The sequence below is a fragment of the Pleurodeles waltl genome, chromosome 2_2 (assembly GCF_031143425.1).
Source record: "Pleurodeles waltl isolate 20211129_DDA chromosome 2_2, aPleWal1.hap1.20221129, whole genome shotgun sequence".
Taxonomy (NCBI): Eukaryota; Metazoa; Chordata; class Amphibia; order Caudata; family Salamandridae; genus Pleurodeles; species Pleurodeles waltl.
The window spans coordinates 1,177,411,724-1,177,427,033 of NC_090439.1; the positions used below are offsets into that span (position 1 = coordinate 1,177,411,724).

The 15,310-nt window shown below is 47.2% G+C and overlaps 1 protein-coding gene across 2 annotated transcripts in view; it reads right to left on the minus strand.

The window, feature by feature from the left end:
- Positions 1 to 15,310, minus strand: part of LOC138283048 (C-type lectin domain family 2 member L-like) — a 733,614-nt gene that overhangs the window by 395,522 nt on the left and 322,782 nt on the right. The window lies entirely within an intron of this gene.

Here is a 15,310-nt window from a genome sequence, read left to right on the forward strand (position 1 = left end):
TTTGTAGTGGGAACCTATGGTACTTACACCTTATACCAGGTCCAGTTATCTCTTATTAGTGAAATGTAGTCAGTGTCTAGAAGCCAGGCTCTCTAGTGATAGCTGTAGCTGAGCAGCCAAGACTTATCAAAGAGACGTGCAATGCTCATGCAATACCACTGTAGTCACACAGTACTCACACACATGAAAGAAAATACTCAGTGGTACAAAAATAAAGGTACATTATTTTGGTGACACATATGGCAAAAATACCATAGAGACTATAGTGCCTTAGTAGTTAAGTAATACACAAACTATATACACTAGTATGCAGAAATAGCAGTAAAAACTGTTAGAAACTGCAATTAGTGAAAATCACAATAGTTAGAAATGGGCCTGGGGGAAAACACAAACCATATATTAAGAAAGTGTAATGCGAATGTCAGTTTCCCACCTAGGCAAAGTATAGTGTATAGTGTGTATAGGGGTGCTGGGAGTATTGGAAAACACCAAAGGTAAGCAATAAAACCCACCCCAGAGCCCAGGAAAGCAGGACTAAATCACAGTAACGTTTCCTAGAACACAGAAGAACATGAGAAAGAAGATAATGCAAGAACCAGAAGAGACTGCAAGACACCAACAATGGATTCATGGACCTGAAAACCTGTGGAAGAAGGGGACCAAGTCCAAGAAGCACTGAAGAGTCCAGGGAGAACCGTAGTTCCTGCTAACCCAAATGAAGGTTCAAAAGAAGAACCACCAGTGAAGAACAACAGTCAGTACTGCACCCAAGATGACAGATGCGGGTTCCTGGTTGGCGCAGATGATGTCCCACACCGGATGGAAGATTGTAGTCTGGTTTCCGTCACTGGACTCCCCCAACAAGTCTTGGCACACGCAAAACTCGCGGTTAGCAGAAACCTGGTGGACTCTACCCAGGAGGGGAAGTCCAAGGGGGCTCTCAGCAACTCAGGGAGTCCACAGAAGGCCAGGCAGCAGCCCCAGGAGTCCCAGAGCATGGGGACAAAGAAGGTGCAAAAAAAGGTCCACGCAGCAAGACAACAAAGTATCCCACGCCACTGGAGGACCACTCAGGAAGCTGTGCATTGCAGGAAGAAGTGCAGTTCTGGGGGCCAGAAGTGCATGGTGCCTAAAGAACTTTGTGGAAGGATGCCAAGCCTTGGCAACTGCAAAATAAGCAGTGCATGTGGGTACTATCTTGGGTGGGGAGGCAAGATCTTACCTCCACCAAAGTTGGACAGTAAGAAGTCAGGACCGTCTGGACCACTTAAGTCCACCACCCATGATGCAGGATTCACACAACTTGTCAGTAGAGGGGATCCACACAGCCGGTCGTCGTTGCAGAGAGGTGCCTGCTGAAGCAGGGGAGTGACTCCTTCACTCCAAGGGAGATTCCTTTGTTCTTCTCATGCAGGCTGAAGACAGGCTGTCCTCTGAGGATGCACGACTGGGAAACAGTTGCAGTTGCTGGCAGGAGCTGAGGATATAATGTTGCAGAAGTAGTCTTTGATTCTTTGTTGCAGATTGTAGAGTTTCTGGAGGGTCCAGATGCAGATTCGTCAGTGAGAAGGTGAAGTAAAGGATGCAGAGGATTAATGCTGGAGTCTTGCAATCCGAATCTGAGGAACCACCCAAGAGAGAGACCCTAAATAGCCCTGAAAGGGGGATTGGTCAGCTAAACAGGTAAGCACCTATCAGGGGAGGGATCTGACATCAACCTGTGGCACTGGCCAATTAGAGGCTCCCAGAGTTCCCTGCCAACTTGGACTCCAAGATGGCAAAACCCAGGGACCCTCAGGAGGAGCTCTAAGCACCACCCCTGGGGTGTTGATGGACAGGGAAGTGGTCACTCCCCTTTCCTTTGTCCAGTTTCAAGCCAGAGCAGGGACTGGGGGGTCCCTGAACTGGTGTAGACTGAACTGTGCAAGGAGGGCGCCAAATGTTCCCTTTAAAGCATTTCCAGTGGCTTGGGGAGGCTACCCCTCCCATGCCTGTAACACCTATTTCCAAAGGGAGAGGGTGCAACACCCCTCTCCCAAAGGAAATCCTTTGTTCAGCCTTCCTGGGCTTTAGCTGCTTAAGCGACAGGACGGCAGAAACCTGTCTGAGAGGAAGCAGCAGCTGGGGCTGCCTGCAAAAACTCAGATGGCTGGAATGGCAAATCTGGGGGTCCCCAGAGTACATGGAATCATACAACCAATGCTTGCAAAAGCATTGAGGTATGATTCCAACATGTTTGATACCAAACATGCCTATGTTCAGAGTTACTACTAAGTAGCTGGACATAGGTAGTGACCAATGTCCGGTACACGTGTAAAATGCCGGCACGGCACACACGAAGTCTGGGAAAATGGTTCTGGAGGTCATGGGGGCACCTCTGCTAATGCAGGGGTGCCCTCACACACAGGTACTCTGCACCCTGCCCTCAGGGATGGAGGGCCTGCAACAGGGGTGACTTATAAGTGACCTGGTGCAGTGTAAATGGCAGTGAAAGGGTGCATGCACCTTTTCACGCAGGCTGCAATGGCAGTCCTGCAGAAGCATTTGCAAGGGCTTCTTAAGGGTGGCAAAAGAAATGCTGCAGCCCATAGGGATCTCCTGGAAACCCAATGCCCTGTGTGCCCAGGTACCATATACTTGGGACTTATAAGGGGGCACCAGTATGCCAAGTTTGGGTGAAACACTGGGTTACCGGTATGCAACAACAAAATTTGAAGGAGAGAGAGCATAACCTCTGGGGTCCTGGTTAGCAGGATCCAAGTGAACACCATCAAGCACACTGACATAAGGCAGAAAATGGAGGTAACCATGGCGGAAAGAGGGTACTTTCCTACACAACCCCTCTCCCCACCCAAACGAGGGATAATAAGGCTAACCTTGCCCAGATGAGTCTTCATTGTCTAGGTGAAAATATCTGGAGAGTCCATCCTCATTGGAGTGGTTACTCCCAGGTCTATGTTTCACTGTAAACTCCAATCCCCTGTAGTGAAATGGACCACCTCAACAATTTAGGGTTTTCTCCTTTCAACTGCTTTACCCATAAGAGAGGTTTGTGGTCTGTCTGAACAATGAAGTGAGTAACAAAGAGGTATGGTTTCATCTTCTTCACGGCCCAGACCACAGCAAAGGCCTCCCTCTCTATGGCAGACCAACGCTTTTCTCTAGGGGTCAACCTCCTGCTGATAAAAGCAACAGGTTGATCCTGGCCATCAGAATTGAGTTGTGATAAGACTGCCCCTACCCCTAATTCAGATGCATCAGTTTGAACAATGAATTTCTTGGAGTAACATGGGCTTTTTAGGACAGGTGCAGTGCACATGGCCTGTTTGAGCTCCTCAAAAGCTTTCTGACAGCTAGCTGTCCACAATACCTTTTTAGGCATCTTCTTGGAAGTGACATCATTAAGTGGGGCTGCAATGGAGCCATACTTTTTAATGAATCTCCTGTAATACCCAGTGAGGCCTAGAAAGGCTCTCACTTGGGTCTGAGTTGTAGGGGGAACCCAATCCATGATTGTTTGGATTTTCCCCTGAAGTGGTGCAATCTGTTCTCCACCTACCAGGTGTCCCAGATAAACCACTTTCCCCTGCCCTATCTGGCACTCTGAAGCCTTGATAGTGAGGCCTGCCTTTTGCAGGGCCTCCAAAACTTTCCACAGGTGGACCAGGTGATCATCCCAGGTGGAGCTAAAGAGAGCTATATCGTCCAGATATGCTGCACTAAAAGCCTCCAACCCTTGCAGGACTGTATTCACCAACCTCTGAAAAGTGGCAGGTGCATTTTTCAAACCAAAGGGCATTACTGTGAATTGGTAGTGCCCTCCAATAGTCGAAAATGCAGTTTTTGCTTTAGCCTCCTCTGATAACTTGATCTGCCAATACCCTGAAGTCAAATCAAAGGTGATTAGATACTTGGAAGATGCCAGTGTATCTATGAGCTCATCTGCCCTGGGTATAGGGTGAGCATCAGTTTTTGTTACCTGGTTAAGACCTCTGTAATCTACACAAAACCTCATCTCTCTTTTCCCATCTTTTGAGTGAGGCTTTGGTACAAGCACCACAGGAGAGGCCCATGGGCTTTCAGAATGTTCAACCACTCCTAGTTCAAGCATTTTCTGAACTTCTTGTTTTATGCAGTCCCTGACATGGTCAGGCTGCCTATAGATCTTACTTTTGACAGGCATGCTGTCTCCAGTATCTATAGTGTGCTCACACCAAGATGTGGTGCCTGGCACAGTAGAAAAGAGTTGAGAAAACTGACCTAGGAGTTTTATGCAGTTGTCTTTCTGCTCAGCAGTAAGACAGTCTGCCAAAACTACACCTTCCTCTAGAGCATCCTGTTCTGTGGAACAGAAGAGATCAGGGAGAGGGTCACTCTTTTCTTCCTGTCCCTCATCTGTTGCCATGACCAGGGTGAGATCAGCCCTATCATAGTAGGGTTTTAGGCGATTGACATGGAGCACCCTAAGGAGACTCCTGGCAGTGCCCAGGTCAACCAAGTTGGTGACCTCGCCCTTCTTTTCAACAATGAGTTGGGGTCCACTCCATTTGTCTTGGAGTGCTCTTGGGGCCACAGGCTCCAATACCCACACCTTCTGTCCTGGTTGGTACTGAATCAGAACAGCCTTCTGGTCATGCCATTGCTTTTGGAGCGCTTGGCTGGCCTGAAGGTTTTTACTGGCCTTTTGCATGTACTCAGCCATTCTGGATCTTAGGCCGAGTACATAGTCCACTATGTCTTGCTTGGGAGCTTTTAAAGGTTGTTCCCAACCCTCCTTCACAAGTTTTAGGGGACCTCTTACAGGGTGTCCAAATAGGAGTTCAAAGGGGCTGAAGCCCACTCCTTTCTGGGGTACCTCTCTGTAAGCAAAAAGGAGGCAAAGTAACAGGACATCCCATCTCCTCCTAAGTTTTTCAGGGAGTCCCATTATCATTCCTTTGAGAGTTTTATTAAACCTCTCTACCAGTCCATTGGTTTGTGGATGATAAGGTGCGGTGAATTTGTATTAGGGACGTGGGACATCCATCCTCCAAAGGGGAAGTTCGTAGTCCTCTTCGTTCATGCAGAACACAAAGCTTCTTCCATCCGGTGGCAGCTTCTTTGCACCCTCAGCTAGCATTTCCTGGGCATCTGCCCACTCTTGACACTGTCGCGACTCTTGGACTTGGTCCCCTTGTCTTACAGGTACTCAGGTCCGGAAATCCACTGTTGTTGCACTGCTGGTGTTGGTCTTCCTTGCAGAAAACCCATATCACGACTTCTGTGCTCTCTGGGGGTTGTAGGTGCACTTTACACCTACCTTTCAGGTTCTTGGGGTGGGCTATTTTTTCTAACCCTCACTGTTTTCTTACAGTCCCAGCGACCCTCTACAAGCTCACATAGGTTTGGGGTCCATTCGTGGTTCGCATTCCACTTTTGGAGTATATGGTTTGTGTTGCCCCTATACCTATGTGCTCCTATTGCAATCCATTGTAACTTTACACTGCTTGCATTACTTCCTTTTGCTATTACTGCATATTTTTGGTATTGTGTACATATATCTTGTGTATATTTGGCATCCTCATACTGAGGGTACTCACTGAGATACTTTTGGCATATTGTCATAAAAATAAAGTACCTTTATTTTTAGTATATCTGTGTATTGTGTTTTCTTATTATATTGTGCATATGACACCAGTGGTATAGTAGGAGCTTTGCATGTCTCCTAGTTCAGCCTAAGCTGCTCTGCTATATGTACCTTCTATCAGCCTAAGCTGCTAGAAACACCTCTTCTACACTAATAAGGGATAACTAGACCTGGTAAAGAGTGTAAGTACCCCTTGGTACCCACTACAAGCCAGGCCAGCCTCCTACATTGGTTGTGCAGCGGTGGGATAAGTATTTGCAACTACTTACCACTTTGTCATTGTGTACTTTTCATAAGAGAATAATATACAAAACAAGTTCAGTGTATGTACACCTAACCAAAAAGTTTTGCTTTTCTCCTCTTACACTATCTGCTAAGTGCTGAAAAGTACTCTGAAACTTTCAAAAAAATTCAAAAGTTTGAAAAAGTTTTTTTTTTCTGTTCTTTAAAAAGTCCTGAAACTTTTTCTCTCTTCTCACTGTCTCTAAACCTTCTTCTATCATGTCTGATGTAGGAACTTCTCTTAAAATGGTCAATACAACATATGACAATCTTAACTTTAAGAGCCTAAGTAGTCTCTGCATTGATAGAGGTTTAGTGGTAGGAAAGAACCCTTCTAGAGAATATCTGTCTAACATGCTCATTGAGAATGATAAGTCCCAGGGTGGCACTTCAATTGAGAAGTTAGGAGATAGCTCACACTCTGACTCTGGGGAGCCCCTTGAGGGAGGTGTACAGGGTTCTCTTCCTAATCTGCCCCTTAGCAGACCACCTAGCAATACTGGTAGTAATAGAAGCTCCCATCATAGTAGGGATGGTTGTGTTCCTGAAGGCAAGGCTGTTAGAGTGCAATCTGTTAGAGGCAGGTCTCCCTCTGTTGAATCCAAAATATCTTCTGTGTCCAAGCATTCCCAACCCACTCACCCTGAAGACAAAATGTTAGAAAGGGAACTCAACAAGTTGAGAGTGGAAGAGACCAGACTGAAGCTTAAACAGCAACAGCTGGTTCTAGACAGGGAATCCCTAGATCTGGAGAAGGAGAGACAGAGGTTGGGGTTTGGACCCCATGGTGGCAGCAGCAGTATTCCTGATAGCAATCCTGTGAGAGAGCATGATTCCAGGAATCTGCACAAGATAGTTCCCCCTTACAAGGAGGGGGATGACATTAACAAGTGGTTTGCTGCACTTGAGAGGGCCTGTATGGTACAGGGGGTTCCTCAAAGGCAGTGGGCAGCTATCCTATGGCTATCTTTCAATGGAAAGGGTAGGGATAGGCTCCTTACTGTGGGAGAAAGTGATGCCAATAATTTTGCAGTTTTGAAGGATGCACTCTTGGATGGATTTGGCTTAACCAATGAACAATACAGGATTAAGTTCAGAGACACCACAAAAGAGTCCTCACAAGACTGGATAGACTTTGTTGACTGTTCAGTAAAGGCCGCCTTGGAGGGGTGGTTACATGGCAGTAAAGTTTCTGACTATGAAAGCCTGTACAATCTAATTCTGAGAGAGCATATTCTGAATAACTGTGTGTCTGACTTGTTACACCAATATCTAGTGGACTCGGATCTGACCTCTCCCCAAGAATTGGGCAAGAAGGCAGACAAATGGGTCAGAATAAGAGTGAACAGAAACGTTTATACAGGGGGTGACAAGGATGGCAAGAAGAAAGATGGTGAGAAATCTCAGGATAAGCATGGGGATAAGGGTAAAACCAAAGATCCTTCTTCAAATCCTAAACACTCTTCAGGGGGTGGGGATAAATCAAATTCTTCCTCATCTTCACAACATACACATATTAAAAAGCCTTGGTGCTTTGTGTGTAAAAATAAAGGCCATAGGCCAGGAGATAAGTCCTGTCCAGGTAAACCCCCTGAGCCTACCACCACTAATACATCAAACTCTGGTGTCCCTAGAAGTAGTGGTAATAGTGGTGAGACTGCTGGCAACAGTCAAGCTAAGGGTGCAGTTGGGTTCATTTCTGGGTCCATCATAGAAACTGGGGTAGTCAGTCCCAAGACAGTTTCTGTCACACCTAGTGGCATTGGCCTTGCCACAAGGGCTGCTTGTCACCTTACAATGGATAAGTACGGGCAGACAGTTTCAATAAATGGTTTTGAGGCCCAGGCCTACAGGGACACAGGTGCCAGTATCACTTTGGTGACTGAAAACCTAGTGTCTCCTGAACAACACATCATTGGACAACAGTACACGATTATTGATGTCCATAACTCCACTAAGTTTCTTCCCTTAGCTATAGTTCAGCTTAGTTGGGGTGGAGTTAATGGCCCTAAGCAGGTGGTAGTGTCACCTAGCTTACCTGTAGACTGTCTCTTAGGTAATGACCTAGAGACCTAAGGTTGGGCTGAGTTTTATACCCATGCAGCCATGCTGGGTATCCCTGAGGAATTGTTCCCTCTCATTTCTACTGAAATGAAAAAGCAAAAGAGAAAAAGGCCTGAAAACTCAGGATCCCTCTCCAACAACAGGTAAAAAGGGTATCACAGTATCCCCTACCCACCCTGCCATTCAGGATACCATTCCTGTGGTGGGAGAAACCTCTCCTGGGGGTAGTAGGTGCACTTTACACCTACCTTTCAGGGTCTTGGTGTGGGCTATTTATCTAACCCTCACTGTTTTCTTACTGTCCCAGTGTCCCTCGACAAGCTCACATAGGTTTGGGGTCCATTCGTGGTTCACATTCCACTTTTGGAGTATATGGTTTGTGCTGCCCCTATACCTATGTGCTCCTTTTGCAATCTACTGTAACTTTACATTGCTTGCATTACTTCCTTTTGCTATTATCTGCATAATTTTGGTTTGTGTACATATATCTTGTGAATATAACTCATGCTCATACTGAGGGTACTCACTGAGATACTTTTAGCATATTGTCATAAAGATAAAGTACCTTTATTTTTATTATATCTGTGTATTGTGTTTTCTTATGATATTGTGCATATGACACCAGTGGTATAGTAGGAGCTTTACATGTCTCCTAGTTCAGCCTAAGCTGCTCTGCTAAGCTACCATTATCTATCAGCCTATGCTGCTAGAAACACCTCTTCTACACTAATAAGGGATAACTGGACCTGGCACAAGGTGTAAGTACCTCTGGTACCCACTACAAGCCAGGCCAGCCTCCTACAGTGGTCACTTAGTGGGTGTAGCCAAACTGCCAACGAACTCCCTCCTGAGTAAAGGCATCACTTCACAACCGCAAGGAACCAACAAGCCATTGAGGTCCACTTCTCTGACAGGCTGCTGACCACTGAACCAGATGCTGCAGCTGGACCAAACTTTGCTTGACGGAACGTGAGGACAAACCCTGCAAGTGTGCAGAGTTTGGTGGCACTGCGCCCTCCAGCAAACCGTACAATTGCCCTGGGTAGTGGTCACCTCACATCAGACACCAAGAAAAACAGCCCACTCTGGACTGGTAAAAAAACCAGGGGAAGTCCCAATCAAGGGACTTCTGAAAACACCGGAACCTCCCACCAGAGTGCCCCTGCTGACTTGCAAGCGCCCTCAAACCAACTTACCTCCTGCTTCCAAGGGTATCTTTAAGCACAGCTCTTGGCTCACTGATTCGCTCTTCATCAAGCTGTCCTGTGGTCTGCATCGAAGAACCAGCTTTGTGGTATTGGTCCCCGCACCCCTTGTGACCTCTATACTCCAAGAGGACCAGCTGGACTTACCTATAAGTCGGCCTGTGCAGAGCATTTCCGAGTGGCCCAACGCAGTGGCCTGGCACCAGCTCCAAAGACCAATTCCTACTGCTCCCGCTAGAACTGGGGGGCCACCGGAACTCCTGCAACTAACCAATAGTGGCCATTCGTGACCTCGACTTACCTGCAAAAGGAGAACTTGCCAATTTGTGATCCACCATTGATTCCTATGGTGCATATGTAATGCTCAAAAAGACTAAGAAGCATATTTATTCTCTGTTTGCGCCACACTTGCGTCATTTTTTTTACACAATTGTGGCACAAACTTAACTCCATATTTATAATTTGATGCTAGACCTGTCTAGCATCAAAATATTGGAGTTTGCGGCATTTTTTGGATGCATGAATCTACCTTGCATCAATGAAATGTAAGGTAGGTGTTCCCAACTAAAAAATTACACTATCCTCATAGTGCCATAATTATCCCCCTGTGCTAAAATGACACACAGATGGGATGCGGACCCATATAACAGCACTAACCTTACTTAACACCATTATTTAATGCCTGGGTCAGACCAGGTGCTAGGGGACCTGTGTCACATTTTCATGGGTAAACACCATGGAATGGGCCCACAGGTGCCCACCCTAAGCCCAAGGAACACCCCCCACCCACACCAGAGGGACCCCAGAGGATGGGGGATTCCATCCCAAATAAGTAGGGTAAGTATGGGGATCTTTTTTTTTAAAACTGCCATTGGAGGGCCCTAACATGGGGCCCCCTGCATGGCACTAGGTGCAACGGCCATGCCCAGGGGACACTGGCCCCCTGTGCTGGCCATTGGGGTGGTGGGCATGACTCCTGTCTTTTCTAAGACAGGAGTCGTGTTTTTGGATGGTTGTGCATCTGGAAATGACAAAAGGCTGGTGAGCTGCATTTTGTTTTGCCACTAACCAGCCTTGCATCATTTTTTGATGCACAACCTCCTATTCCCATACCGTCACCCCCACCTGGCTAGTGCCATTTTTTTTTAACGCTAGCCCAATCTTAGCGCCAGCTTGCACCATTCCATAAATATGGCGCCTGGCTGGCGCTCAGGAATGACACAAGCCTTCGATAAACTTTTTGATGCAAAACTGCATTTGCTCAGTTTTGCGTCAAAAAGTTTAAATATGGGCCTGACTTTATTAGAACTTTAAAAATTCATATCTCAAAAAGTACGTACCCAAATTCCATGATCTTAACCTGAAAATGTATATAAGAATCCAAACTATTTTTGTAAATTGGTCTTGAGTTATTGTTTTGAGTGTGTGGCTTGCGTTATTGATAGTGTGAATACAACAAATGCTTTACACTTCTCCAAGATTTGCCTAACTGCTTAACCAATCTACCATAAAACTAGAGCATTAGGTGATCTAGTTTTTACCCCTGTAAATTAACCTGTTGTTGCCTAGACCCCATGCACAGTATGCCTAATTTTGCACACTACTTAGAGTGCCAACCTCCTGCAATAGCTGTGCGTTATGCTTTTTGGCTCTATATAGCAGTTTCTTTTTAAAAAATTCATACCTCCTGTTCTACTGATTGGATGCTTGTCATTTTAATCTTGTTTAATTTATTAAATTCAGCTCTATTTTTCTAACTTGGTGTGGGATCTTTTGTGTGGTGTTTTAACTATTTTAGGGTTTGAAAAGTTGAACAAATACTTTACACTTTACCAGAGGTGAGCACAGGTTAATTTGGGGTTGTTTGTGTCTTACCCTGACTAGGATTGTGGTTGCTGCATGGCTAGGGCTCACTCCCCAGTCAACCAGAAACCCAATTTCTAACGGTGGACTGTAGGAAGGTAGCATCTTTCTAGCCTTGTTACCCCCACTTTTGGCCTGTTTGTGAGTATATGTCAGGGTGTTTTTACTGTCTCACTGGGATCCTGCTAGCCAGGACCCCAGTGCTCATAGTGGAAACCCTATTTTGTCAGTGTGTTTGATATGTGTCACTGGGATCCTCCTAGCCAGGACCCCAGTGCTCATACTTTTGTGGCCTGTATGTATTCCCTGTGTGGTGCCTAACTGTATCACTGAGGCTCTGCTAACCAGAACCTCAGTGTTTATGCTCTCTCTGCTTTTAAAATTGTCACTGCAGGCTAGTGACTAATTTTACCAATTCTGATTGGCACACTTGAACACCCTTATAATTCCCTAGTATAAGGTACCTAGGTACCCAGGGTTTTGAGGTTCCAGGAGATGGGCTGCAGCATTTCTTTTGCCACCCATAGGGAGCTCAGACAATTCTTACACAGGACTGCCACTGCAGTCTGAGTGAAATAACGTCCACGTTATTTCACTGCAATTTTACACTGCACTTAAGTAACTTATAAGTCACTAATATGTCTAACCCTTACTTAGTGAAGGTTAGGTGCAAAGTTACTTAGTGTGTGGGCACCCTGGCACTAGCCAAGGTGCCCCCACATTGTTCAGGGCCAATTCGCCAGACTTTGTGAGTGCGGGGACACCATTACACGTGTGCACTACATATAGGTCAACATCTATATGTAGCGTCACAATGGTAACTCCGAACATGGCATGTAACATGTCTAGGATCATGGAATTGTCACCCCAATACCATTCTGGCATTGGGTGGACAATTCCATGCATCCCCGGGTCTCCAGCATAGAGCCCGGGTACTGCCAATCTAACCTTTCAGGGTTTTCTCTGTAGCTACCGTTGCTGCCAACCCTCAGACAGGTTTCTGCCCCCCTGGGGCCTGGGCAGCCCAGTCCCAGGAAGGCAGAACAACGGATTTCCTCTGAGAGAGGGTGTTACACCCTCTTCCTTTGGAAATAGGTGTTAAGGGCCTGAGAGGAGTAGCCTCTCCCAGCCTCTGGACATGCTTTGAAGGGCACAGAAGGTGCCCTCCTTGCATAAGCCAGTCTACACCGGTTCAGGGATCCCCCCCAGCCCTGCTCTGGCGCGACACTGGGCAATGGAAAGGGGAGTGACCACTCCCCTGACCAGCACCTCCCAAGGGGAGGTGCCCAGAGCTCCTCCAGTGTGTCCCAGACCTCTGCCATCTTTGATGCAGAGGTGTGAGGGCACAATGGACACCTCTGAGTGGCCAGTGCCAGCAAGTGACGTAAGAGACCCCTCCTGATAGGTGCTTACCTTTCTTTGTAGCCAGTCTTCCTCTGAGGGCTATTTAGGGTCTCTTCTGTGGGTTTCTCATCAGATAACGAATGCAAGAGCTCACCAGAGTTCCTCTGCACTTCCCTCTTTGACTTCTGCCAAGGATCGACCGCTGACTGCTCCAGGACACCTGCATAACCGCAACAAAGTAGCAAGAAGACTACCAGCAACATTGTAGTGCCTTATCCTGACGGCTCTCTCGACTGTTTCCTGGTGGTGCATGCTCTGAGGGCTGTCTGCCTTCACCCTGCACTGGAAGCCAAGAAGAAATCTCCCATGGGTCGACGGAATCTTTTTTTCTGCCAACGCAGGCACCAAACTTCTGCAGCAGCAGTCCTCGGGGTCCCCTCTTATCCTGACAAGCGTGGTCCCTGGAACACAGGAGCTGGGTCCAAGTGTCTCCGACAGTCCATTGGCCCTTCTGTCCAAATTTGGTGGCGGTAAGTCCTTGCCTCCCCACGCCAAATAGTAATCCTGTGTACTGTGTGAACTGCAGCTGCTAGGGCTTCTGTGCACTTTTGCAAGACTTCCTTTGTGCACAGCCTAGCACAGGTCCCCAGCACTCTGTCCTGCATTGCCCAATTCGCTGAGTTGGACTCCGACTTCGTGGGACTCCCTTTTGTAGTGCTGAGTCGACTGCCATCTTAAGATCTCCTAAGTGTCTGTTCAGGTGCTTCTGCGGGTGCTGCCTGCTTCTGTGTGGGCTCTCTTTGTTGCTGAGCGCCCCCTCTGTCTCCTCCTCCAAGGGGCGACCTCCTGGTCCTTCCTGGGCCCTGGCAGCACCCAAAATCCTCAACTGTGACTCTTGCAGCTAGCAAGGCTTGTTTGCGGTCTTTCTGCATGGAAATAACTCAGCCTCCTCCAGCACACCGCGGGACATTTTCTGACCAAAGGAAAAGTTCCTGGCACCTTCTGTTGTTGCAGAATATTTGGCTTCTCCCACCCGGAGGTAGCCATTTTGCACCTTCATCCGGGGTTTAATGGGCTCCTGCACCCCCTGGACATTTGCGTGACTCTTGGGCTTGGTCTCCTTTCTTTGCAGGTCCTCAGGTCCAGGAATCCGTCTTCAGTGCTTTGCAGTCAGTTGTTGTCCTTGCAGAATCCCCGATCTCGACTTCACTGTCTTTCTGGGGTAGTAGGGTAACTTTACTCCTACTTTTCAGGGTCTTGGGGTGGGGTATCTTGGACACCCTTAGTGTTTTCTTACACTCCCAGTGACCCTCTACACACTACAATAGGCTTGGGGTACATTTGTGGTTCGCGTTTCACTTTTGGAGTATATGGTTTGTGTTGTCCCAAGGTCTATTTTCTCCTATTGCATTCTATTGTGTTCTACACTCTAAGCATTACTTTTCTAACTGTTTACTTACCTGATTTGGTTTGTGCGAGTATATTTTGTGTATATTACTTACCTCCTAAGGGAGTATATCCTCTGAGATTCTTTTGGCATAATGTCACTAAAATAAAGTAGTTATTTTTAGTATATCTATGTATTGTGTTTTCTTAGGATATTGTGCATATGACACCAGTGGTATAGTAGGAGCTTTGCATGTCTCCTAGTTCAGCCTAAGTGGCTCTGATATAGCTACCTCTACCAGCCTAAGCTGCTGGAACACCTCTAATCTACTAATAAGGGATAACTGGACCTGCCACAAGGTGTAAGTACCACAAGGTACCCACTGTAGGTCAGGCCAGCCTCCTACATGGACCAGATTTGCCTTATTGTGCAAGGACGAAGGTGCAGAGAAGATTGGCCGGATGACTTGAAAGAGCACAAACAGAGTGGCTTTTTCCAGAAATCTCTTCAGTTGCACTGGCGGTAACTGAGCGACCAGATAGTGACATATGGTAAACAATGAGGTGGTAGCAAGTGATTAACAAGTTGTCGACCAATGATCAGTGGATTCTGAGGGTGCTGAGGGGTTAGTTTGATGGTGTTGACAGTGTAACATTTTCTTCCAAGCCCCTCATGTGCCAGGGATTGAGAGTGAAGAACTGGCACTCTAAGAGCACTGAGGGCACGGAGGGAAGTGAGTGAAGTGGCGGCACTATGCGAGAGCAGTGAGGGCAGTGAGGGAAGTGAGGGCAGTGAGGGGAGTGAAGCCAAGAGAGGGCAGTGAGGGCTAGAGAGGGCAGTGAGGGCTAGAGAGGGCAGAGAGGGCAGAGAGGGCCCTGCAGGTAGCTGAAATGTTTCTGGCAGACATGGATGGAGTTTGTTAAGAGTGGGGCGAACAAGAGAAGCAGGGCAGGTGTGGTGATGAGGAGAGGGGGTGTGGTCATTGATTGACATCTGCTGCTAGTAGTGACTACTGGGAAAATGTCAGAGACAGATTTTATGGTAAATGTTTTTAGGGGTTTGATCCAACAGGTAAGGAGTTAGTGAGGTGAGTGATGGGAGGATGAGACAGAGAAGGGAATAAAAGTAAGGGTAGAAGGAGAATGATGGGGTCTGTCTAGTGAGACAGGTGGGAGTGGAGGGCACGTCCACCTGGAAATGTTAGTACAGTCACCATTTTATTGTTTAGCTTATTCAGTGTATCACAAATGATGATGTCCCGAGGCCATTGCTCGAGGGGATTTTGGGGTCTAAGAGGGGTCCGCTGCAGACAGTGTTTACAGGAGCAGGAAATATCAGGAGAGGAAGGGAGACAGGTGATGTGGGCTTGTCTGGGAGATGTGTCCGGTCAGAGCTGTGACCCCGGAGCAGCGAGAGATGGTGTTAGTAGAGTTACAACCTGAGCATGGGGGAAGTTAACAGACAGGGGGTTATGGGAGGTCTGAACCAGTGTTTAACGAGGGGAGGGTGGTACCCCTGGCTTTGGCACAAACTCACAGA